The sequence below is a fragment of the Anser brachyrhynchus genome (assembly GCF_964034855.1).
Source record: "Anser brachyrhynchus genome assembly, chromosome: W".
Taxonomy (NCBI): Eukaryota; Metazoa; Chordata; class Aves; order Anseriformes; family Anatidae; genus Anser; species Anser brachyrhynchus.
In genome coordinates, this window is record NC_137704.1 from 17,228,532 (window position 1) to 17,252,532 (window position 24,001).

General features: G+C 45.2%; 1 protein-coding gene across 2 annotated transcripts in view; it reads right to left on the minus strand.

The window, feature by feature from the left end:
- The window catches only part of SMAD2 (SMAD family member 2), an 89,232-nt gene extending 87,121 nt beyond the window's left edge, over positions 1-2,111 (minus strand). The window contains exon 1 of one of the 2 annotated variants that reach the window (XM_080572237.1): positions 1,789-2,111. The gene's annotated coding sequence lies outside the window, so the exon portion shown is untranslated. The remainder of the gene's footprint in view (positions 1-1,788) is intronic. The other variant, XM_080572235.1, reaches the window with a different exon arrangement.
- Between the last annotated feature and the right edge of the window lie 21,890 nt (positions 2,112-24,001).

A 24,001-nucleotide genomic window follows, 5' to 3' on the forward strand; every position in this document is an offset into this window, starting at 1 on the left:
TAATGCTGCCCTTTTTGCCTCCTGATCTGCTAGATTATTACCCCTAACCTGAGGGGTGAGGCCTTTTTGATGCCCTTTTATATGTACTACGGCAATTTCTTTGGGCTCTCCGATAGCTTGTAAAACCTGGGTAATCAATTCCTGATGTATTAAACCCTTTCCTTGTGAATTGATGAGCCCCCTTTCTTCCCATATTTTGCCAAATGTATGTACTACCCCATAAGCATATTTTGAATCTGTATATATTGTAGCGCTTTTATTTTTCAACAATTTTAGGGTCCGCAATATGGCATATAGCTCGCAAGCTTGGTCAGACCAGCTAGGGCTCAAAGGTCCAGATTCCACTATCTCAAATGTTTTCCCGTTTACTAACATGTATCCTGATTTTCGCTTTCCCTCGACTACTCTCGAGGAACCATCCACATATATCTGTTCACCGATGGGTAATTCCACCTCCTCTAGATCAGGTCTCAATTTCGTTTGCTCTTCTATATTTCGGAGGCAATCATGTCCTAAGGACTCATTTGGTTCCCCATAAAGAAATTGAGCAGGGTTCTGTAGGGAGGTTGTTTCTAATGTTAATTTTGGAGAGGAAATCAAAATTCCTTCATATTTTAATAATCTGGCGTCAGTGATCCATTTCTCTGCCTTCTGTTGCAGTACCCCGCGTATATTGTGTAGAGATATTACTTTGATTTCCCCCCCAAAAGTGATCTTCTGTGCTTCTTCCACTAACAAGGCAGCAGCTACCACTACCTGCAAACAGTTTGGCCAACCCCGGCTAACCGGATCCAATAATTTAGACAAATAGGCCACAGGTTTTTTACTCCCTGCCCATTCTTGGGCCAGCACTCCGTATGCCGTGCCTTCTGCGCTGTTCACAAAAAAAAAAAACCAAAACGGCCTCCTTAAATCTGGTAAGCTTAACACTGGGGGGGGCGTACTAGTTCCTCCTTTAACTTGTTCAGTCGTTCCTCATCTTCCCGAGTCCATTTCAGCAACCCGTCTCTAGTCAGTTTTTCGTAGAGAAATTTAACCTTTCCACTGTAATCTTCTATCCACTGTCTACAGTATCCGGTCAACCCTAACAGTTGCCATACCTGCCTTTTAGTTCGCGGGGACGCTAAAGCCAATATTCCACTGATTCTGTCTGGGTCTAACTTCTTAGTCCCCTTACTTAACTGGTGACCCAGGTACTTTACCTCTTGCTCCACAAATTGTAATTTTGGCTCCACAATTTGTAATTTTGCCCCTCCTTTTTCTTTTAAAGGGTACAGATTAACTCGATTCTCTGAGCCAATCCAAAGGCTCGCATATTCGCTCTCCTCTAAACAAAAAGGTTCCTTTGCATTTACATAAACGTTTAAGGCTTGGCAAACCCAGTCTTCAAACGACCCAAATATGGGCCAATAATTTACCTACCTCCCCAAACTTCAACACAATAATGAATCATTTTTACTTTATCCTTTCCCCGCCTAGAAGGGGAATCACTCCAATTCTTAATCATTAACCCCAGTGGGCTATCTGGGGGAATAGGGGGCAACCTAGCACTAGGCATTACCCCACCCATGGGACCAGAAGGCTTACTCTTCTTCTGTCCCATCTTCCAGAGCGCCTTTCACACACACACGCAGCCGCTTCCCCCTGGTCGTGGCCCAGTCCCTCGCGGGATGTGGGAACCGCACTACTGAGGGGTCCGCACTCACTTCGTCCTCAATTGGACGTCTCACACAGACGCACTCCGGGATCACCAACCCCCAACCGAACGGATCACCGGCCTATACTTACCCACCCCGTGGGTCTTTGTTCGGCCTTCGTGCACAAAGATTACCTAGGGGTTTTGCTGGCTTTATTTGCTTGCTGCCCGAAATTTAGGGTTTGTCGGTAGAGGGCCCGAACGGGAATAGTCCCGGCGAAGGCCGCCGAAATCGGCGGGGTGCCCCCTTCGATAGGCTTCCCGATCGACGTACCTTTATCTGAGTCATGGCACCAAATTTGTTATAAATTACTCTTTTAGCCAGAAAGAATTAGTTTATTGAGTAAGCGATCAGCAAGCAAAACAGCGCTGGGCGGCTGGGGAGTCTCCGCTCCGCCACAGCACGCGACTTCCCTTTCCAGCGTTACTGTTTTATAGCATCCAAGTTCCGGCTTGTCAGGACTTGTTGAGCCTTCTGAAGCTGCGCGGTCCGTTGTTGGGGGTCGCTGTTTTTCACGCGTTGTACTCATGTTCAAGGGAGGGGGGGGGTCGTGAAGCTGCAAACAGGATGTCTTGCGGTGGGTTGCTTCACAGAATCCTTTGTTTTAACAAGGATGTTTTCCCAACCTCCCTTCCTCATTATCTACTAGCTTAATCCCCTTATCACAATGTTGTGAATTGCGAAACCTTATCAGATTCTTTACATCCTTGAAGACAATGAACAAACCCCCTACTAATTTATCACAGAGTGGCTGCAGGAGCTCGAACTGGAGCGGCTGCAGGAGCTGGAGCGGCTGCAGGAGCTGGAACTGGAACGGCTGCAGGAGCTGAAACTGGAGCGGCTGCAGGAGCTGGAACTGGAACGGCTGCAGGAGCTGAAACTGGAACGGCTGCAGGAGCTGAAACTGGAGCGGCTGCAGGAGCTGGAACTGGAACGGCTGCAGGAGCTGGAACTGGAGCGGCTGCAGGAGCTGGAGCGGCTGCAGGAGCTGGAACTAGAACGGCTGCAGGAGCTGAAACTGGAGCGGCTGCAGGAGCTGGAACTGGAACGGCTGCAGGAGCTGAAACTGGAACGGCTGCAGGAGCTGAAACTGGAACAGCTGCAGGAGCTGGAACTGGAACGGCTGCAGGAGCTGGAACTGGAGCGGCTGCAGGAGCTGGAGCGGCTGCAGGAGCTGGAACTGGAGCGGCTGCAGGAGCTGGAGCTGGAGCGGCTGTAGGAGCTGGAGGGGCTGCAGGATCTGTCGCTAGGTTGATAGTAGCATCAATTGCAGCTCGATAGGCACAAGCCAGAACCCAGCACGCTACAGTGATTTGTGTCACTTTGGAACTGCCAGAGTCATGACACCTTTTTTTCAAGCATTCTGCCAGCTTTTTAGGATTTTACAGTTGTTCAGGGGTGAATGTCCAAAACACTGGAGGTGACCACTGCTCTAGAAACCTGCCCATATCCTCCCACACTCCCTGCCACTCGCAACTATCCCGCCTCAAGACAGATCTCCGGATGAGATTCCTAAGTAGTTGTTTAACCTTAAACAAAACCTGAAGCGCATTCTGGAGACATAACAACAAGAACATGCTGGTCTGAGTATCCCAAGGATATTCAACATCTCGGAGAACCACCGTAACTAGCTCGGGGGATAAGAGGGTGGTGAAGGAGAAAGGGAGAGTGAACAGGTAGGGAAACATGTCTTCCCCTGTCCCCTTCACAGATTGGCTCCCTGACGAAAAAAGGCAATAGGTGTAATTGCTTATAGTTTCCGAGATATGGTTTCCAAAGTATAGAGTCGACGACAGTGCTGAGTACAAATACCAGGTTAGAGTCATGACCAGAAATGTCATCATTTCATAAGCCATTGTTACACCGCACAGTACCATAACAATCTTAAACCAGAGCCCGGAAAGGATAAACAGCGCAACAGGGAGCACATACAGAAAGTAACGTGCTATAAAACTCAATTTGGAAAACAGGCACAGCAGACTGGAGATTAAGGCAATTAACATTGTGACTAGCAACTATTAAGCAGGTCCAATACTTATACGAATTTTAGTTTAACACACTCAGGTCAAATCTGTCGATATCTCAACCCTTCGAGCCCCACGTTGGGCGCCAAAAGGACAAAAGGTTTAACCCGGCCGGCAGCTAAACACCACACAGCCGTTCGCTCACCCTCCCCCCTCCCTCTCTGGGATGGGGGAGAGAAACGGGAAAGTGAAGCCTGTGAGTTGAGATAAAGACAGTTTATTAAGACAGGAAAATAATAATAACAACAACAGTAATAGTGATAATGATTATAGTATTAATAATAATAATGTGTAAGAAACAAGTGATGCACAATGCAATTGCTCACCACCCGCTGACCGATGCCCAGCCTATCCCCGAGCAGCCGGCCCCCCACCCCGGCTAGCCACCCCTATATATTGTTTAGCATGACGTCAGATGGTATGGAATACCCCTTTGGCCAGTTTGGGTCAGCTGTCCTGGGTCTGTCCCCTCCCAGCTCCTGCTGCACCCCTAGCCTGCTCGCTGGCAGGACAGAGCGAGAAGCTGAAAAGTCCTTGGCCTGGTGTAAACACTGCCCTGCAACAATTAAAACATCAGCATGTTACCAGCGCTCTTCTCATCCTAATCCAAAACATAGCACCCTACCAGCTACTAGGAGGAAAATTAACTCTGTCCTAACTGGAACCAGGACAGTGGTACATAACCCTCTGTCACATTCACCCATATTTTTATGGGGTATCTAGTCTTACTATTATCTGGTCATGCCTTTTCCAAGTTGCCAATTGACCAAGGCTTTCTCTGAGGCCTACAATCACTAGAAACAAAAATAATAATTGATTTTTCCCTGTCATTATTTTTAAACCTTAGGTTTCCAAATAATTATCAATACAAAGAATAAGATATACACTACTACTATAACAAACCCCCCTTGGGAGCACTTCAATTCACTATAGGTCTGTCCTTTCTCTCAATCACAAGTCACACTCATTAGTTACCTGTGAAAATAAAAGGTTAGTTTACAATTGTAAGCTTTTATCCAGCTCAGAGTCCACTATGAGATTTTTCTCTTCGATTTCAGCTTCCAACAAGTCTTCTATAGGAACAGCTTCCCAGGTACTAGGGTCGACGGATGCCTTCACTTGAGTATAGTGAGTCCAACCTTTTTCCGCAGTTCCTATGGCTGTTTCAGTGGTTAGTAGTACTTGGAAGTGTCCTTCCCATTCAGGCCGGAGTTGATCCTTTCCAGGTCCGAATCAGGACCCAGTTTCCTGGTTGATGGTGGTGGATGGGGAAGTCCAAAGGTGGGGTTTGAGCCAACAACCCATGTGTCCTGAGAGATAACAAAGAAGAGGACAACCCCAGAATACAGTTCTTAAGAAAACTCTCTTGTTTCGAACTTTGGTATCTCATCCCTTCTGCCCAGATAGGGCAATCCGAACAGCATCTCATATGGTGAAATTCCTATATCGTTTCTTGGTGCTGTTTGAACCTGTAGGAGTGCTAAAAGTAAACATTTTACCCAAGGAAGTTGGGTTTTTAACACTAATTTAGTTAATTAGTGTTAATTAGTTAAACTAATTTAGTTTAATTAATTTAGAGGAGGCTCAGGGGCGACCTTATCGCTCTCTACAGTTACCTTAAAGGAGGCTGTAGAGAGGTGGGGGTTGGTCTGTTCTCCCACGTGCATGGTGACAGGACAAGGGGGAATGGGCGAAAGTTGCGACAGGGGAGTTTTAGGTTGGATGTTAGGAAGTACTTCTTTACCGAAAGGGTTATTAAGCGTTGGAACGGGCTGCCCAGGGAGGTGGTGGAGTCACCATCCCTGGAGGTCTTTAAAAGACGTTTAGATGTAGAGCTTAGCGATATGGTTTAGTGGAGTACTTAGTGTTAGGTCGGAGGTTGGACTCGATGATCTTGAGGTCTCTTCCAACCTAGAAATCTGTGATACTGTAATACTGTAATTGCTTCTTTAATGTCTGGTTCATTCGCTTTGCCTTCCCAGAAGAGGAGGGGTGCCAGGGGGTGTGAAAATCCCATTCAATCTCTAAGGCCTGCATTAACCCTTGCAGTACTTGTGAAGTGAAATGACTTCCTTGACCTGAATCAGTGTTTTCAGCTATCCCATATCTAGGGACTATTTGCTCCAGTGATACCTTAGCCACCGTGTTTGCAGTGGCAGATACAGAGGGGAAAGCTTACACCCATCCAGTCACGTGGTCAATTAGGACAAACAAGTACTTAAGTCTCCCTACTTTAGGTAACTCAGTAAAGTCTACCTGTACACTTTGGAAAGGTTGAATCCCTGGCTCCCATCCCCCTCTAGGTGAGTTACGGATGACCTTTTTATTTGCCTTTTGACATATGGTACATCCTCTGCATATTTGCTTCACTAAAGTGTATATTCCTACACAGACATACTTTCTTAGCACAACATCACACATTGCTTGCACCTCCCAATGACTCTCTTGATGTAAAACGATTAATATTTGCCTCATTGGTGCTTTATTCAGCTTTTCTCTCCCATCAGGGAGTATCCATTTTCCCTCAGACTTCATGGCTCCTGATTCCTTAAAAAAATCTTTATCTTAAAACTTTTTAGTTCTTTCTTAGTTTTCAACAATTCCTTGAATCCTCTCTGGATTTATTCTCCTTTTTCCCTCAGACATTAGATGCCTTAAATACCTGACTTCTCTTTCTACGTATTGTAATTTATTTTTCAATACTCCCAAGCCCTGCTTTCCCAGAAAGTTGAATAGCTTGTTAGTAGCTTCCTTCACAACTGTTTTCTCCTGTCCTGACAAAAAACGATCATCCACATATTTGTAACAGTAACTCCTCCTTGGGAGGTTGGAATTGCTCCAAAATCTGTTCTAGAACTTTGCCAAATAAATTGGTGGCCCTGTAAACCCCTGAGGTAAAACTGTCCATATGTATTGTTGCTTCCGCCTCCACTTCAGGGTCTTTCCAGTCAGAGGTGAATATATCTTTGCTCTCAGGGCCTGAGAGCACTCCATTAATAACACTGCTATTCCAGTCGAACAATTTACTATTTGAATGCCCAATTTCATCATCAAATCCCTTCCCAACAAGTTAGTCCCTGCCTTGGGTACATACAATAATTGCCCAGAGATCATTTTATCCCCTAGTCTCAGCTTGGTATCCCCCCAAGGTGGCACTGTTATCCCAGCCCCTTCTACCTCCATCACTTTTTAGGGTTTCATTAGTTAATTTAATCCCTGATACTTTACAGGCCAGTAATGACCTAGCTGCCCCAGTGTATTGTGTTTGATGTCAAGGTTCGGGAGGGGGCTGCAGTGGCAGCCCCCACGAGGAGAATCCAGAAACTACCCCGTGGCAGATAAGGGACAATTTCATCTGGCCCCAGAGGGGCCCACCACTGCCCAGAGCCAAGCCATGAGCAACACAGTCCATGCCTCTGTGAGAGCACATCCACGAAAACAAGCAAACGAACAAACAAAAACCTGCTGCTCAACAGCAGCTGGGAGAGCGAGGAGTGAGAAACCTCCCCACAGACACCAAAGTCAGCACAGAAGGAGGGGGTGGAGGTGCTCCAGGTGCCGGAGCCGAAGCCCCCTGCGGCCTGTGGAGAGGCCCCTGGTGGAGCAGGCTGCCCCCCCCGTGCCCCCCCCCTTCTTGATACTTGGGAAACTGACCAAACACCACAGCAAATATACCAAAACTTCTTAGACTGTTACTTAGATAATGCCTACATCCTCTTTCCCTGCTCATTCAACTTTCCCGACTCATTCAAAAAAACAGCTCTGTCAAACATTACATACCACACCTTTAACACCTTCAATAACCCTTTTTAACACTTCTTCTTATCTTTCTCTAGCCTGTACTTTCACCAAAGTCTCAGTCATTAGCCAACTTAATTCCATACCTTTCTCCCTCATCCCATTTTCCTTCTCTCCTCCTTCTTCCACTCCTACCTGAAGTGGCCAGCCTGCCCACACTTAAAACATCCCATCAAAGCCTGTCCCTGCTAAGATTCAGGCCGCAACACGGGTAGCTTTCCTTGCCTGCCATTCCTTCATCTCTCTTCCTCTCTTCTCCATCCTGGCCCTGACTCCCCCTGAAGAAGATTTTCTTCCTCTTTCTCCAACCCTCTGCCTCACTACCTGCTACACTGTCAATACCATTAGTTTCACTCTCTGCTTTTCCTCCTCATCTCCCCTCTTGACACACACATTCAGGGCCTCCCACAGGAGTGTTAGTGTTGGGGAGAATCGAATGGATGTTTTATTAATGTCTCTTAGGTGATGGGTCATAAAGTATAATTAAGCATTGCCAGATGTACTTACATTATCAATTAATTTATGTATACTGGGAAGTTTAGGGAGTATATTATCAATTAATCTATGCATACTGGGAAACTTAGGGAGTATACTGAACAGTCAAATGAATCTTTGAAGGGGAACCCTGGGAGGGAACAGGTACAACCTGACCTTGGATAAGGGCCTGGAAGTGCTGAAATGAGTTGAAGCAGAACCAAGGAGCGGAGGGAGCATGCGTCGAGTGAGAAAGGTGAAAAGTTTAGCGGAGAGGAAGACTCCTTACTTCATCTGGACGACCACCTGGACGACCACCAGAGAGCGCCACGCATGTGCAAAGGGGAGGGGAGCTAATTAGAATGGAATGCGAGGCTGATGTTACCACCTGTAATGAATATGTATGCCTTACGTAATGTTGAATGTATAAATAATGGCTGGGAAGTAACGGGACTTGAAGCCAGATTTGGGCACCTGCCCCGGCTTCCAGCGCTGAATAAAGCACCTTCATATAATCACTTGGTGGTTATGTGGTTGCTACGCTAACATTTTGGCGACCCAGATGGGACGGCGTGGGCACTGCTGAGGCGGATCGTGTCTCGGTTTCGCTCCAGCCGGCCCCGAGGGATTCTCGGGGAGCAGTCGACCGCGACCGACCTCCGCTGCTCACGACGTACCACTGGAGCGGTAAGCAAAGGTGCTTTCAACTTTGGGTATTCGGTACCGATTTGGTTGGGAAAGCCTGCCGGTCAGACGCGGCGAAAGCCACGCTCGGTTGGGCAGGGAGCTCCCGGGGTAAGCCTAGGCGCCGTCCGTTAGACAGAGCGAAAGCTCTGCAGGTTCGGCATTGGTGGTTTGGTATTGGTAATTGTATTGGTTTGTGCTGAAGGGTCAGCACCTGGTATTATTGGTATGTGGTAAGCACGCTGCTGCTCCGGCAGCTTCTGGGAGAGCGTGCTGCTGCTCCGGCAGCTTCTGGGAGAGCGTGCTGCTGCTCCGGCAGCTTCTGGGGGAGTGTGCTGCTGCTCCGGCAGCTTTTGGGTTTGTATCATAAGCTCAAAATGAAAAAGATTAAAGGAATTCTGGGAAAAGATGTACCTATCCCGCGAACATCCCCACTGGGGTGTTTGCTAGCACACTGGAAAGAGGGAGGTTTTGGTCAAGAAATGCGGAAAGGAAAGCTGATTGATTATTGTAATATTTGGTGGCCACAGTATAAACTAGAGGACCAAGAAACTTGGCCTGAGAATGGAACATTGCAATATAATACAATTTTACAATTAATGCTATTTTGCAAGCGGGAAGGAAAATATGATGAACTGCCGTATGTGGAATTATTCTTTTATTTGCGCCGAAAGCCTGAATGGCAGCATGCTTGTGGAATAATGGTGCTTGAAGTTTCAACTGAGGAACGTTGTTGTGCATGTACTAAGGAGGGACGCTGTATACAGCATCAGGCAATAGAGAATAATAAGTATTATGGGGAAATGAATAATGGAAATATTGATTTGGAAGTTGCGCCGTCGGCTCCGCCGGAAGAGCCAGGACAGGGAGGGAAAAGAGAAAAGGAAGATAGCAGTAGTGATGGAGAATCCCCGACTTTAGTCTCCCCTGTGTCACATAGGACTCGGCAACAGCGAAGGGCAGGAGAAACTATAAATGAACAGAGAGGGAAAATAATCGCTCCCCTCAGGCAAGGAGTGGGGACAGAAGGACCGGTATATGTTAAGGTGCCTTTTTCAGCTGGGGACTTAATGATATGGAAACAAGCAGCCGGCACCTACAGGGAAAACCCAGATAAAGTAGCCAGGGTAATGAAAATGATAATTAAAACCCAAAATCCCGATTGGGATGATCTCCAGGTGATCCTGGACACTTTGATGGACTCGACAGAAAAAGACATGGCATTGCGGGCAGCTAGAGAGAGGGCCCGAGAGGATATACGAAATGGATTAGTGCTTGGAAATCTAGATCAAAACTTCCCCACTGAGGATCCCCAATGGGATTATAACACGGGATGGAATAAGGAGGCTGAAGAGATATCAAGATTGGGTACAAGTCGGGGTACAGAATGCCATGCCCCGGACCATAAATTGGTCAAAATTGTATAATGTCAGGCAAGAAAAAGCGGAATCACCTTCCGCCTTTTTAAAGAGATTGAAAGAAACTGCTAAGAAATATACAGATTTAGACGTAGAGACTGAGCAAGCTAAAGCTCAATTAGCACTCATTTTCTTGGGACAAGCCCAAGAGGATATTAGGAAGAAATTGCAAAAGTTGGAAGGTGCAGATTTGAGAAATTTGGATAGGCTGTTGGAAATAGCCTGGAAAGTGTATAATAACAGAGAAAAGGAAACGACAAAAAGGCAACAACAGAACTTATTAGCAGTAATTCAAGGGAGAGAACATGCAAGATTAAGGGGCAGGGGAAGAGGAAATATTAATGGTCGAGGTAGAGGAACAGGGAGAGGCTACCCAAGCTCAGGGGGAAACCGGCTGGGTCTTAACCAATGTGCCCATTGTAAGGGGGAGGGTCATTGGAAAAACGAGTGCCCTCTCCGTGGACAGATAATCGTTGGTGGGGGAAATTCGTTCCGAAACCAAGAAGCAGCCAAGGCGATGGTTCTGGGGGAATATAGTAGCTGACTAGGAGATCCGGTAGCAGAAAGTAAAGAGCCCTTAGTAAAAATTCAAATAGGAAATAAGGAAGTAAAATTTTTAATTGATACAGGGGCCACATATTCAGTACTCAATAGATTAAGTGGTAAGATAGGGGAAAGGAAAACTACTATTGTAGGTGCCACCGGGAAGGAGGAAATACGGCTGTTCTTACAACCCCTTGATTTACGGTTTGGAGGTAAAGAAATTACGCATGAATTTTTATATGTACCAGAATGCCCTATTCCTCTTTTGGGACGGGATTTGTTAACTAAACTAAACGCTACCATAACGTTTGAAGATGGAGAATTGATTATGAGAATCCCGGAATCAAAAGTGGGACAAATATTAATGATTAAAGAGAAGGCTGTTCCTCATATCCCAAAAGAGGTAGAAAATGCAGTAATGCCTGCAGTTTGGGAAACGGATGTGCCTGGAAAATCAAAAGTAGCCCAGCCAGTAAAAATTGAACTTAAGGAAGGGGCACGACCGGTACGGATTAAACAGTACCCATTGAAGCTAGAAGCTAGGCTAGGAATAGTAAAGATTATAGATAAATTTCTTAGCTACCACATTCTGGAGGAATGCAAATCCGAATATAATACCCCAATTTTCCCAGTAAAGAAACCTAACGGGGAATACAGGCTAGTGCAGGACCTTAGGGCAATAAACGAAATAACAAAAGATATTCACCCAGTGGTGGCTAATCCTTATACATTGTTAACATCTGTAAAAGAGAAATATAAGTGGTTTACGGTAATTGATTTAAAAGATGCCTTCTTCTGCATACCCATTGACAAGGATAGTAGAAAACTCTTTGCTTTTGAATGGGAAAATCCATGGAACAGATGAAAGATGCAACTGACCTGGACAAGATTGCCTCAAGGATTCAAGAATAGCCCGACCCTCTTCGGCGGTCAACTAGCTAAAGAAATAGAAGATTGGATTAACCAAGGACAGATTCAGGTACCAAAGGATCGATACCTGCTGTTACAATATGTGGACGATATATTAATAGCTACCGAAGGAGAGTCAGAATGTATTCAGGTAACTATTGATATTTTGAATCAATTGGGACTAAATGGGTACAAGGTTTCTAAACAAAAGGCACAAATCGCGTGCACAACAGTAATTTATTTGGGATGTGAAATTTCTCAAGGACAAAGAAAATTGGGAGTTAACCGAATACAAGCTATTTGTGAAATCCCCGAGCCGCGAAATTTGCATGAACTACGGGCTTTCCTAGGTATGGCCGGGTGGTGCAGACTGTGGGTAATGGACTATGGACTCATAGCAAAGCCCCTCTATGAAACCCAAAAGGCCTGTACATTTACTTGGGGAAAGCCACAACAAGAGGCCTTTAAGAAATTAAAGGAAGCCCTGATAAAGGTGCCTGCCTTGGGCTTGCCGGACTTATCAAAGGACTTCCAGCTGTTTGTGCATGAGAGACAACGATTGGCATTAGGAGTACTGACCCAGCGACTTGGGAGCTGGAAAAGACCTGTGGGGTATTTTTCTAAACAATTGGATGCGGTAAGCGCTGGATGGCCCTCGTGTTTAAGGGCTGTGGCAGCCACAGTCCTTTTAATACAGGAAGCCAGGAAGCTCACATTAGGGAAACGAATTGAGGTGTTCGTGCCACATATGGTGACTACGGTATTGGAGCAAAAGGGGGGCCATTGGCTATCGCCCAGCCGAATGATGAAATATCAAGCTATACTAACTGAGCAAGATGATGTAATCTTAAGAACTACTAACTTATTGAACCCAGCAGTGTTTCTAGGAACAACTACGGAGGAAGGAGACCTCAGTCATGATTGCGTGGAGATCATCGAACATACCTATGCCAGCAGAACAGACTTAAAGCATCAGCCTCTGGGGAGACCGGATTGGGAACTTTTCACAGATGGAAGCAGCTTTGTGGAAAATGGGACTCGTTACGCAGGATACGCGGTAACTACATCAAAGGTAGTGATTGAGGCAAATTCCCTACCTCTGGGAACTTCAGCCCAACGAGCAGAAATAATTGCCCTGACACGAGCCCTGGAACTAAGCGAGGGTAAGAACGTGAATATTTGGACAGATTCAAAATATGCATTCGGGGTAGTTCATGTACATGGGGCATTATGGAAAGAAAGGGGAATGCTATCCTCACAAGGGACTAATATAAAATACCAGGAAGAAATATTGAAATTAATAACAGCTGTACAGAAACCCCAACAGGTGGCCATAATGCATTGTAAAGCCCATCAAGGAGGTGTGTCAGAGATTGCAGAAGGTAACAGACTGGCAGATTTGACGGCCCGGAAGGTTGCGCGTGAAGTATGGAAAGTAATGGCTCTAATTCCATCAAAGGTAGGCCTCTCTTGTTTTAAATTACCTAAAGACCCAAAGTATTCAGCAGAAGATGAGAGACTTGCAAATTTGATGAAGGCCCAGAAGAATCCTGACGGATGGTATGTGACTACGACAGGACAACTCATAGTGCCTCCTATAGTAATGCGAGAAATCTTACAAATAAAACATAATGAATGTCACTGGGGTGCAGGAGCAATGGTGACCTATTTGAAACGAGGTGTCATCTCGGTACACATGTTAACAATGGCAAAGTCAGTAATGTCAAAATGTGAGCTTTGCTTAAAGAATAATCCGGTAGCAAGGAAACATGCTGAGATGGGAAGAACTAGGGCTGGGATAGAGCCTGGAGATTACTGGCAAATAGACTTCGTGGAACTGCCTAAAGCAAGAGGTTATAAATACCTATTGGTAGGGGTTGATACTTTTTCAGGATGGCCGGAGGCCCTTCCCTGTCGCACCAACCAAGCAAAGGAAACGGTAAAATGGTTACTATGGGAAATAATCCCTAGATTTGGTGTACCATTGGGTATTTCTTCAGACAGGGGACCACATTTCATTGCCAATGTGGTTAAGGAGGTTAGTAGGTTACTGGGAATCACCCAGAACACCCTATCCCACTTACTCCACCCCCATCCTATAGTACTAGCGTTAACAAGCAGGCATAGAGGAATCAATAAGATAGTAGACTAACGAAGATGCGTTAAGATTATACTTACTAATCTCTATATCAAGTTATACTCACTAACCTCTACTAACCTGATTCAACCTAATAGTAATGAAAATACTTGCTCTTGGTATGAGTGAAGTATTTTCAAAGGGGGGAAATGTTAGTGTTGGGGAGAATCGAATGGATGTTTTATTAATGTCACTTAGGTAATGGGTCATAAAGTATAATTAAGCATTGCCAAATGTACTTACATTATCAATTAATTTATGTATACTGGGAAGTTTAGGGAGTATATTATCAATTAATCTATGCATACTGGGAAACTTAGGGAGTATACTGAACAGTCAAATGAATCATTGAAGGGGAACCCTGGGAGGGAACAGGTACAACCTGACCTTGGATAAGGGCCTGGAAGTGCTGAAATGAGTTGAAGCAGAACCAAGGAGCGGAGGGAGCATGCGTCGAGTGAGAAAGGTGAAAAGTTTAGCGGAGAGGAAGACTCCTTACTTCATCTGGACGACCACCTGGACGACCACCAGAGAGCGCCACGCATGTGCAAAGGGGAGGGGAGCTAATTAGAATGGAATGCGAGGCTGATGTTACCACCTGTAATGAATATGTATGCCTTACGTAATGTTGAATGTATAAATAATGGCTGGGAAGTAACGGGACTTGAAGCCAGATTTGGGCACCTGCCCCGGCTTCCAGCGCTGAATAAAGCACCTTCATATAATCACTTGGTGGTTATGTGGTTGCTACGCTAACATTTTGGCGACCCAGATGGGACGGCGTGGGCACTGCTGAGGCGGATCGTGTCTCGGTTTCGCTCCAGCCGGCCCCGAGGGATTCTCGGGGAGCAGTCGACCGCGACCGACCTCCGCTGCTCACGACGTACCACTGGAGCGGTAAGCAAAGGTGCTTTCAACTTTGGGTATTCGGTACCGATTTGGTTGGGAAAGCCTGCCGGTCAGACGCGGCGAAAGCCACGCTCGGTTGGGCAGGGAGCTCCCGGGGTAAGCCTAGGCGCCGTCCGTTAGACAGAGCGAAAGCTCTGCAGGTTCGGCATTGGTGGTTTGGTATTGGTAATTGTATTGGTTTGTGCTGAAGGGTCAGCACCTGGTATTATTGGTATGTGGTAAGCACGCTGCTGCTCCGGCAGCTTCTGGGAGAGCGTGCTGCTGCTCCGGCAGCTTCTGGGAGAGCGTGCTGCTGCTCCGGCAGCTTCTGGGGGAGTGTGCTGCTGCTCCGGCAGCTTTTGGGTTTGTATCATAAGCTCAAAATGAAAAAGATTAAAGGAATTCTGGGAAAAGATGTACCTATCCCGCGAACATCCCCACTGGGGTGTTTGCTAGCACACTGGAAAGAGGGAGGTTTTGGTCAAGAAATGCGGAAAGGAAAGCTGATTGATTATTGTAATATTTGGTGGCCACAGTATAAACTAGAGGACCAAGAAACTTGGCCTGAGAATGGAACATTGCAATATAATACAATTTTACAATTAATGCTATTTTGCAAGCGGGAAGGAAAATATGATGAACTGCCGTATGTGGAATTATTCTTTTATTTGCGCCGAAAGCCTGAATGGCAGCATGCTTGTGGAATAATGGTGCTTGAAGTTTCAACTGAGGAACGTTGTTGTGCATGTACTAAGGAGGGACGCTGTATACAGCATCAGGCAATAGAGAATAATAAGTATTATGGGGAAATGAATAATGGAAATATTGATTTGGAAGTTGCGCCGTCGGCTCCGCCGGAAGAGCCAGGACAGGGAGGGAAAAGAGAAAAGGAAGATAGCAGTAGTGATGGAGAATCCCCGACTTTAGTCTCCCCTGTGTCACATAGGACTCGGCAACAGCGAAGGGCAGGAGAAACTATAAATGAACAGAGAGGGAAAATAATCGCTCCCCTCAGGCAAGGAGTGGGGACAGAAGGACCGGTATATGTTAAGGTGCCTTTTTCAGCTGGGGACTTAATGATATGGAAACAAGCAGCCGGCACCTACAGGGAAAACCCAGATAAAGTAGCCAGGGTAATGAAAATGATAATTAAAACCCAAAATCCCGATTGGGATGATCTCCAGGTGATCCTGGACACTTTGATGGACTCGACAGAAAAAGACATGGCATTGCGGGCAGCTAGAGAGAGGGCCCGAGAGGATATACGAAATGGATTAGTGCTTGGAAATCTAGATCAAAACTTCCCCACTGAGGATCCCCAATGGGATTATAACACGGGATGGAATAAGGAGGCTGAAGAGATATCAAGATTGGGTACAAGTCGGGGTACAGAATGCCATGCCCCGGACCATAAATTGGTCAAAATTGTATAATGTCAGGCAAGAAAAAGCGGAATCACCTTCCGCCTTTTTAAAGAGATTGAAAGAAACTGCTAAGAAATATACAGATTTAGACGTAGAGACTGAGCAAGCTAAAGCTCAATTAGCACTCATTTTCTTGGGACAAGCCCAAGAGGATATTAGGAAGAAATTGCAAAAGTTGGAAGGTGCAGATTTGAGAAATTTGGATAGGCTGTTGGAAATAGCCTGGAAAGTGTATAATAACAGAGAAAAGGAAACGACAAAAAGGCAACAACAGAACTTATTAGCAGTAATTCAAGGGAGAGAACATGCAAGATTAAGGGGCAGGGGAAGAGGAAATATTAATGGTCGAGGTAGAGGAACAGGGAGAGGCTACCCAAGCTCAGGGGGAAACCGGCTGGGTCTTAACCAATGTGCCCATTGTAAGGGGGAGGGTCATTGGAAAAACGAGTGCCCTCTCCGTGGACAGATAATCGTTGGTGGGGGAAATTCGTTCCGAAACCAAGAAGCAGCCAAGGCGATGGTTCTGGGGGAATATAGTAGCTGACTAGGAGATCCGGTAGCAGAAAGTAAAGAGCCCTTAGTAAAAATTCAAATAGGAAATAAGGAAGTAAAATTTTTAATTGATACAGGGGCCACATATTCAGTACTCAATAGATTAAGTGGTAAGATAGGGGAAAGGAAAACTACTATTGTAGGTGCCACCGGGAAGGAGGAAATACGGCTGTTCTTACAACCCCTTGATTTACGGTTTGGAGGTAAAGAAATTACGCATGAATTTTTATATGTACCAGAATGCCCTATTCCTCTTTTGGGACGGGATTTGTTAACTAAACTAAACGCTACCATAACGTTTGAAGATGGAGAATTGATTATGAGAATCCCGGAATCAAAAGTGGGACAAATATTAATGATTAAAGAGAAGGCTGTTCCTCATATCCCAAAAGAGGTAGAAAATGCAGTAATGCCTGCAGTTTGGGAAACGGATGTGCCTGGAAAATCAAAAGTAGCCCAGCCAGTAAAAATTGAACTTAAGGAAGGGGCACGACCGGTACGGATTAAACAGTACCCATTGAAGCTAGAAGCTAGGCTAGGAATAGTAAAGATTATAGATAAATTTCTTAGCTACCACATTCTGGAGGAATGCAAATCCGAATATAATACCCCAATTTTCCCAGTAAAGAAACCTAACGGGGAATACAGGCTAGTGCAGGACCTTAGGGCAATAAACGAAATAACAAAAGATATTCACCCAGTGGTGGCTAATCCTTATACATTGTTAACATCTGTAAAAGAGAAATATAAGTGGTTTACGGTAATTGATTTAAAAGATGCCTTCTTCTGCATACCCATTGACAAGGATAGTAGAAAACTCTTTGCTTTTGAATGGGAAAATCCATGGAACAGATGAAAGATGCAACTGACCTGGACAAGATTGCCTCAAGGATTCAAGAATAGCCCGACCCTCTTCGGCGGTCAACTAGCTAAAGAAATAGAAGATTGGATTAACCAAGGACAGATTCAGGTACCAAAGGATCGATACCTGCTGTTACAATATGTGGACGATATATTAATAGCTACCGAAGGAGAGTCAGAATGTATTCAGGTAACTATTGATATTTTGAATCAATTGGGACTAAATGGGTACAAGGTTTCTAAACAAAAGGCACAAATCGCGTGCACAACAGTAATTTATTTGGGATGTGAAATTTCTCAAGGACAAAGAAAATTGGGAGTTAACCGAATACAAGCTATTTGTGAAATCCCCGAGCCGCGAAATTTGCATGAACTACGGGCTTTCCTAGGTATGGCCGGGTGGTGCAGACTGTGGGTAATGGACTATGGACTCATAGCAAAGCCCCTCTATGAAACCCAAAAGGCCTGTACATTTACTTGGGGAAAGCCACAACAAGAGGCCTTTAAGAAATTAAAGGAAGCCCTGATAAAGGTGCCTGCCTTGGGCTTGCTGGACTTATCAAAGGACTTCCAGCTGTTTGTGCATGAGAGACAACGATTGGCATTAGGAGTACTGACCCAGCGACTTGGGAGCTGGAAAAGACCTGTGGGGTATTTTTCTAAACAATTGGATGCGGTAAGCGCTGGATGGCCCTCGTGTTTAAGGGCTGTGGCAGCCACAGTCCTTTTAATACAGGAAGCCAGGAAGCTCACATTAGGGAAACGAATTGAGGTGTTCGTGCCACATATGGTGACTACGGTATTGGAGCAAAAGGGGGGCCATTGGCTATCGCCCAGCCGAATGATGAAATATCAAGCTATACTAACTGAGCAAGATGATGTAATCTTAAGAACTACTAACTTATTGAACCCAGCAGTGTTTCTAGGAACAACTACGGAGGAAGGAGACCTCAGTCATGATTGCGTGGAGATCATCGAACATACCTATGCCAGCAGAACAGACTTAAAGCATCAGCCTCTGGGGAGACCGGATTGGGAACTTTTCACAGATGGAAGCAGCTTTGTGGAAAATGGGACTCGTTACGCAGGATACGCGGTAACTACATCAAAGGTAGTGATTGAGGCAAATTCCCTACCTCTGGGAACTTCAGCCCAACGAGCAGAAATAATTGCCCTGACACGAGCCCTGGAACTAAGCGAGGGTAAGAACGTGAATATTTGGACAGATTCAAAATATGCATTCGGGGTAGTTCATGTACATGGGGCATTATGGAAAGAAAGGGGAATGCTATCCTCACAAGGGACTAATATAAAATACCAGGAAGAAATATTGAAATTAATAACAGCTGTACAGAAACCCCAACAGGTGGCCATAATGCATTGTAAAGCCCATCAAGGAGGTGTGTCAGAGATTGCAGAAGGTAACAGACTGGCAGATTTGACGGCCCGGAAGGTTGCGCGTGAAGTATGGAAAGTAATGGCTCTAATTCCATCAAAGGTAGGCCTCTCTTGTTTTAAATTACCTAAAGACCCAAAGTATTCAGCAGAAGATGAGAGACTTGCAAATTTGATGAAGGCCCAGAAGAATCCTGACGGATGGTATGTGACTACGACAGGACAACTCATAGTGCCTCCTATAGTAATGCGAGAAATCTTACAAATAAAACATAATGAATGTCACTGGGGTGCAGGAGCAATGGTGACCTATTTGAAACGAGGTGTCATCTCGGTACACATGTTAACAATGGCAAAGTCAGTAATGTCAAAATGTGAGCTTTGCTTAAAGAATAATCCGGTAGCAAGGAAACATGCTGAGATGGGAAGAACTAGGGCTGGGATAGAGCCTGGAGATTACTGGCAAATAGACTTCGTGGAACTGCCTAAAGCAAGAGGTTATAAATACCTATTGGTAGGGGTTGATACTTTTTCAGGATGGCCGGAGGCCCTTCCCTGTCGCACCAACCAAGCAAAGGAAACGGTAAAATGGTTACTATGGGAAATAATCCCTAGATTTGGTGTACCATTGGGTATTTCTTCAGACAGGGGACCACATTTCATTGCCAATGTGGTTAAGGAGGTTAGTAGGTTACTGGGAATCACCCAGAACACCCTATCCCACTTACTCCACCCCCATCCTATAGTACTAGCGTTAACAAGCAGGCATAGAGGAATCAATAAGATAGTAGACTAACGAAGATGCGTTAAGATTATACTTACTAATCTCTATATCAAGTTATACTCACTAACCTCTACTAACCTGATTCAACCTAATAGTAATGAAAATACTTGCTCTTGGTATGAGTGAAGTATTTTCAAAGGGGGGAAATGTTAGTGTTGGGGAGAATCGAATGGATGTTTTATTAATGTCACTTAGGTAATGGGTCATAAAGTATAATTAAGCATTGCCAAATGTACTTACATTATCAATTAATTTATGTATACTGGGAAGTTTAGGGAGTATATTATCAATTAATCTATGCATACTGGGAAACTTAGGGAGTATACTGAACAGTCAAATGAATCATTGAAGGGGAACCCTGGGAGGGAACAGGTACAACCTGACCTTGGATAAGGGCCTGGAAGTGCTGAAATGAGTTGAAGCAGAACCAAGGAGCGGAGGGAGCATGTGTCGAGTGAGAAAGGTGAAAAGTTTAGCGGAGAGGAAGACTCCTTACTTCATCTGGACGACCACCTGGACGACCACCAGAGAGCGCCACGCATGTGCAAAGGGGAGGGGAGCTAATTAGAATGGAATGCGAGGCTGATGTTACCACCTGTAATGAATATGTATGCCTTACGTAATGTTGAATGTATAAATAATGGCTGGGAAGTAACGGGACTTGAAGCCAGATTTGGGCACCTGCCCCGGCTTCCAGCGCTGAATAAAGCACCTTCATATAATCACTTGGTGGTTATGTGGTTGCTACGCTAACAGGAGGGCCCCCCAGTGACTGTTCACTACATCCCCCCCACCTTCTGGAGCATTTTCTGTGCATCTTGCCAGGCTTCAATCACAAAATGAACTTTCAAGAGCCCTTGGGATACCGGGTCCTCAGGATTCATCCCCAAGTACTTTCTCATTCTGACCCCAAGTCTCTCATATGATTTCTGTGTTGCACACTAATATTATTCCAGCCAGGATCGGCAAGTGGTTATTTCTGCCCTGCCGGTATTACCCCTGGTCCTGGAGGATGAGTTCTTTCCCATTTTTGTATAGCAGCTCTCCTCCTGATCATTCCCATTTCTTTCCCAGTAAACAACATATTTATATACATAATTCCCCCCCCAAGAGTATAAGTTCGGTCCTAGGAAACTCCTAACCTCTCTGCTGGTAAGGAGGGGGGGAAGTTCACTTAAGAGGATACACAGTTAGTGTTAGTACTGTTAGTATCAGGGAAGGCAAAATTCTCAGTACCTCTTCTACCTTGTTCTAATTCTTGCCAGAGCCTAGAGTACGCTCTTCTCTAGGGACAGTGTTAATTGCAGTCCCTGTCTCCTTTCCTGGAGCGACTGCTGCTGCCACCGGTGCAATATTAGGATTATAGGGAGCATAACTTGGCTCCTCCTCTGAAAAAAAAAAGGAATCTTATTGTTTACACATAAATTTCAAGCCTGAATTTTCATCAGGCCCGTATTTTGGCCAAAATACTGATGTTTCCTTAATTGGTTCTTTTGTCCAGACTAATACACAATATTTAACCATTTTTTTTTTTTTATCATCTCCTCCAATTTTGAGATTATTTTTCCAATTTCTTATAATTCTTCAGGAAGAACTTTCGGTAGGCACTCCCCCAGGGATATCTCCCTGTACCCTGGAACTCATATTTCCCATTTTTCCTGTTCTGGAAAATGGGGGTGTACTGCCAAGCACTTCCCCGTTCAAGGGGTACCGCACACCTATGAGTTTACCAGATTCCCTGGTGTACTTCCAAGCACTTCCCCGTGCAAGGATTACTGTACACCAAATTTCCCTGGTGTACTGCCAAGCACTTCCCCGTGCAAGGCTTACCGCACACCAAATTTCCCTGGTGTACTGCCAAGCACTTCCCTGTGCAAGGGCTTACCATACACCAAATTTCCCGAGACTCTTCCTTTCTCTCCCTTATCTCACGCTTCGTCCGTCTCCGGCCGCACCCCTCGCAGAGGTACGGAACCGCGGATCAGGACTCCACACTCGCTCCGTACAAAAGTACGTCTCAATCACACATCACACAGAGTCTCACCCGACCCCCAAGGCAATACTTAATATTTCTTACCTTGGTCTGTGCACAGAGTTACCGGATCAATTCTTAAAACCCGGAGTGCCTACCTTCTTCCTTTCCCCAATACTTCACGGATCCTGCCTTTTTAATCAGTCTCGGGCCCTCTGTCAGCTTTCCGCAGAACCGCCACCTTCGATGCACAGGACTGCTGAAATCAGCGGGGCATGCCTTCCTGCTGCTGCGGCTGTGGGGCTCCCCGGTAGGTGACTGGATCCCGGACGAGCCCCCAAATTGTGAGAAACACTCCGTAGCCAATAACTTAGGCTCAGGCGAGGATCTCAGTGAAGTAGTAATTTATTCGCGATTGCAATGGCGGGCGCCCCACAAGCAGGAGAGCGCACCCACTAGTTCCAAAACACAGTTTATATACTTTTTGATGACAGGACCCTCCCCTGTTTCCCCACTGGAGTGGGTAATCCAGGTTCACAATCTATCTGATGCTTCACAGACAATGCCTGGCCTTCAGTTGCCGGCCTGTTTTTGAGATGGTAATGTTTTCTCCCCTTATCTGGGGATTTCTATTCCCACATTACTGGCCTGTAAAGTATCAGGGATTAAATTAACTAATGAAACCCTAAAAAGTGATGGGGGTAGAAGGGGCTGGGATAACAGTGCCACCTTGGGGGGATACCAAGCTGAGACTAGGGGATAAAATGATCTCTGGGCAATTATTGTATGTACCCAAGGCAGGGACTAACTTGTTGGGAAGGGATTTGATGATGAAATTGGGCATTGTTCGACTGGAATAGCAGTGTTATTAATGGAGTGCTCTCAGGCCCTGAGAGCAAAGATATATTCACCTCTGACTGGAAAGACCCTGAAGTGGAGGCGGAAGCAACAATACATATGGACAGTTTTACCTCAGGGGTTTACAGGGCCACCAATTTATTTGGCAAAGTTCTAGAACAGATTTTGGAGCAATTCCAACCTCCCAAGGAGGAGTTACTGTTACAAATATGTGGATGATCGTTTTTTGTCAGGACAGGAGAAAACAGTTGTGAAGGAAGCTACTAACAAGCTATTCAACTTTCTGGGAAAGCAGGGCTTGGGAGTATTGAAAAATAAATTACAATACGTAGAAAGAGAAGTCAGGTATTTAAGGCATCTAATGTCTGAGGGAAAAAGGAGAATAAATCCAGAGAGGATTCAGGGAATTGTTGAAAACTAAGAAAGAACTAAAAAGTTTTAAGATAAAGATTTTTTTAAGGAATCAGGAGCCATGAAGTCTGAGGGAAAATGGATACTCCCTGATGAGAGAGAAAAGCTGAATAAAGCATCAATGAGGCAAATATTAATCGTTTTACATCAAGAGAGTCATTGGGAGGTGCAAGCAATGTGTGATGTTGTGCTAAGAAAGTATGTCTGTGTAGGAATATACACTTCAGTGAAGCAAATATGCAGAGGATGTACCATATGTCAAAAGGCAAATAAAAAGGTCATCCGTAACTCACCTAGAGGGGGATGGGAGCCAGGGATTCAACCTTTCCAAAGTGTACAGGTAGACTTTACTGAGTTACCTAAAGTAGGGAGACTTAAGTACTTGTTTGTCCTAATTGACCACGTGACTGGATGGGTGTAAGCTTTCCCCTCTGTATCTGCCACTGCAAACACGGTGGCTAAGGTATCACTGGAGCAAATAGTCCCTAGATATGGGATAGCTGAAAACATTGATTCAGGTCAAGGAAGTCATTTCACTTCACAAGTACTGCAAGGGTTAATGCAGGCCTTAGAGATTGAATGGGATTTTCACACCCCCTGGCACCCCTCCTCTTCTGGGAAGGCAAAGCGAATGAACCAGACATTAAAGAAGCAATTAACTAAGTTAGTGTTAGAAACCCAACTTCCTTGGGTAAAATGCTTACCTTTATCACTCCTCCAGGTTCAAAGAGCACCAAGAAAGGATATAGGAATTTCACCATATGAGATGGTGTTCGGATTACCCTATCTGGGCAGAAGGGATGAGATACCACAATTCGAAACAAGAGAGTTTTCTTAAGAACTGTATTCTGGGGTTGTCCTCTTATTTGTCATTTCTCAGGACCCGTGGGAAATTGGGTCCTGATTCAGACCTGGAAAGGATCAACTCCGGCCTGAATGGGAAGGACACTTCCAAGTACTACTAACCACTGAAACAGCCATAGGAACTGCGGAAAAAGGTTGGACTCACTATACTCAAGTGAAGGCATCCGTCGACCCTAGTACCTGGGAAGCTGTTCCTACAGAAGACTTGTTGGAAGCTGAAATCGAAGAGAAAAATCTCATAGTGGACTCTGAGCTGGATAAAAGCTTACAATTGTAAACTAACCTTTTATTTTCACAGGTAACTAATG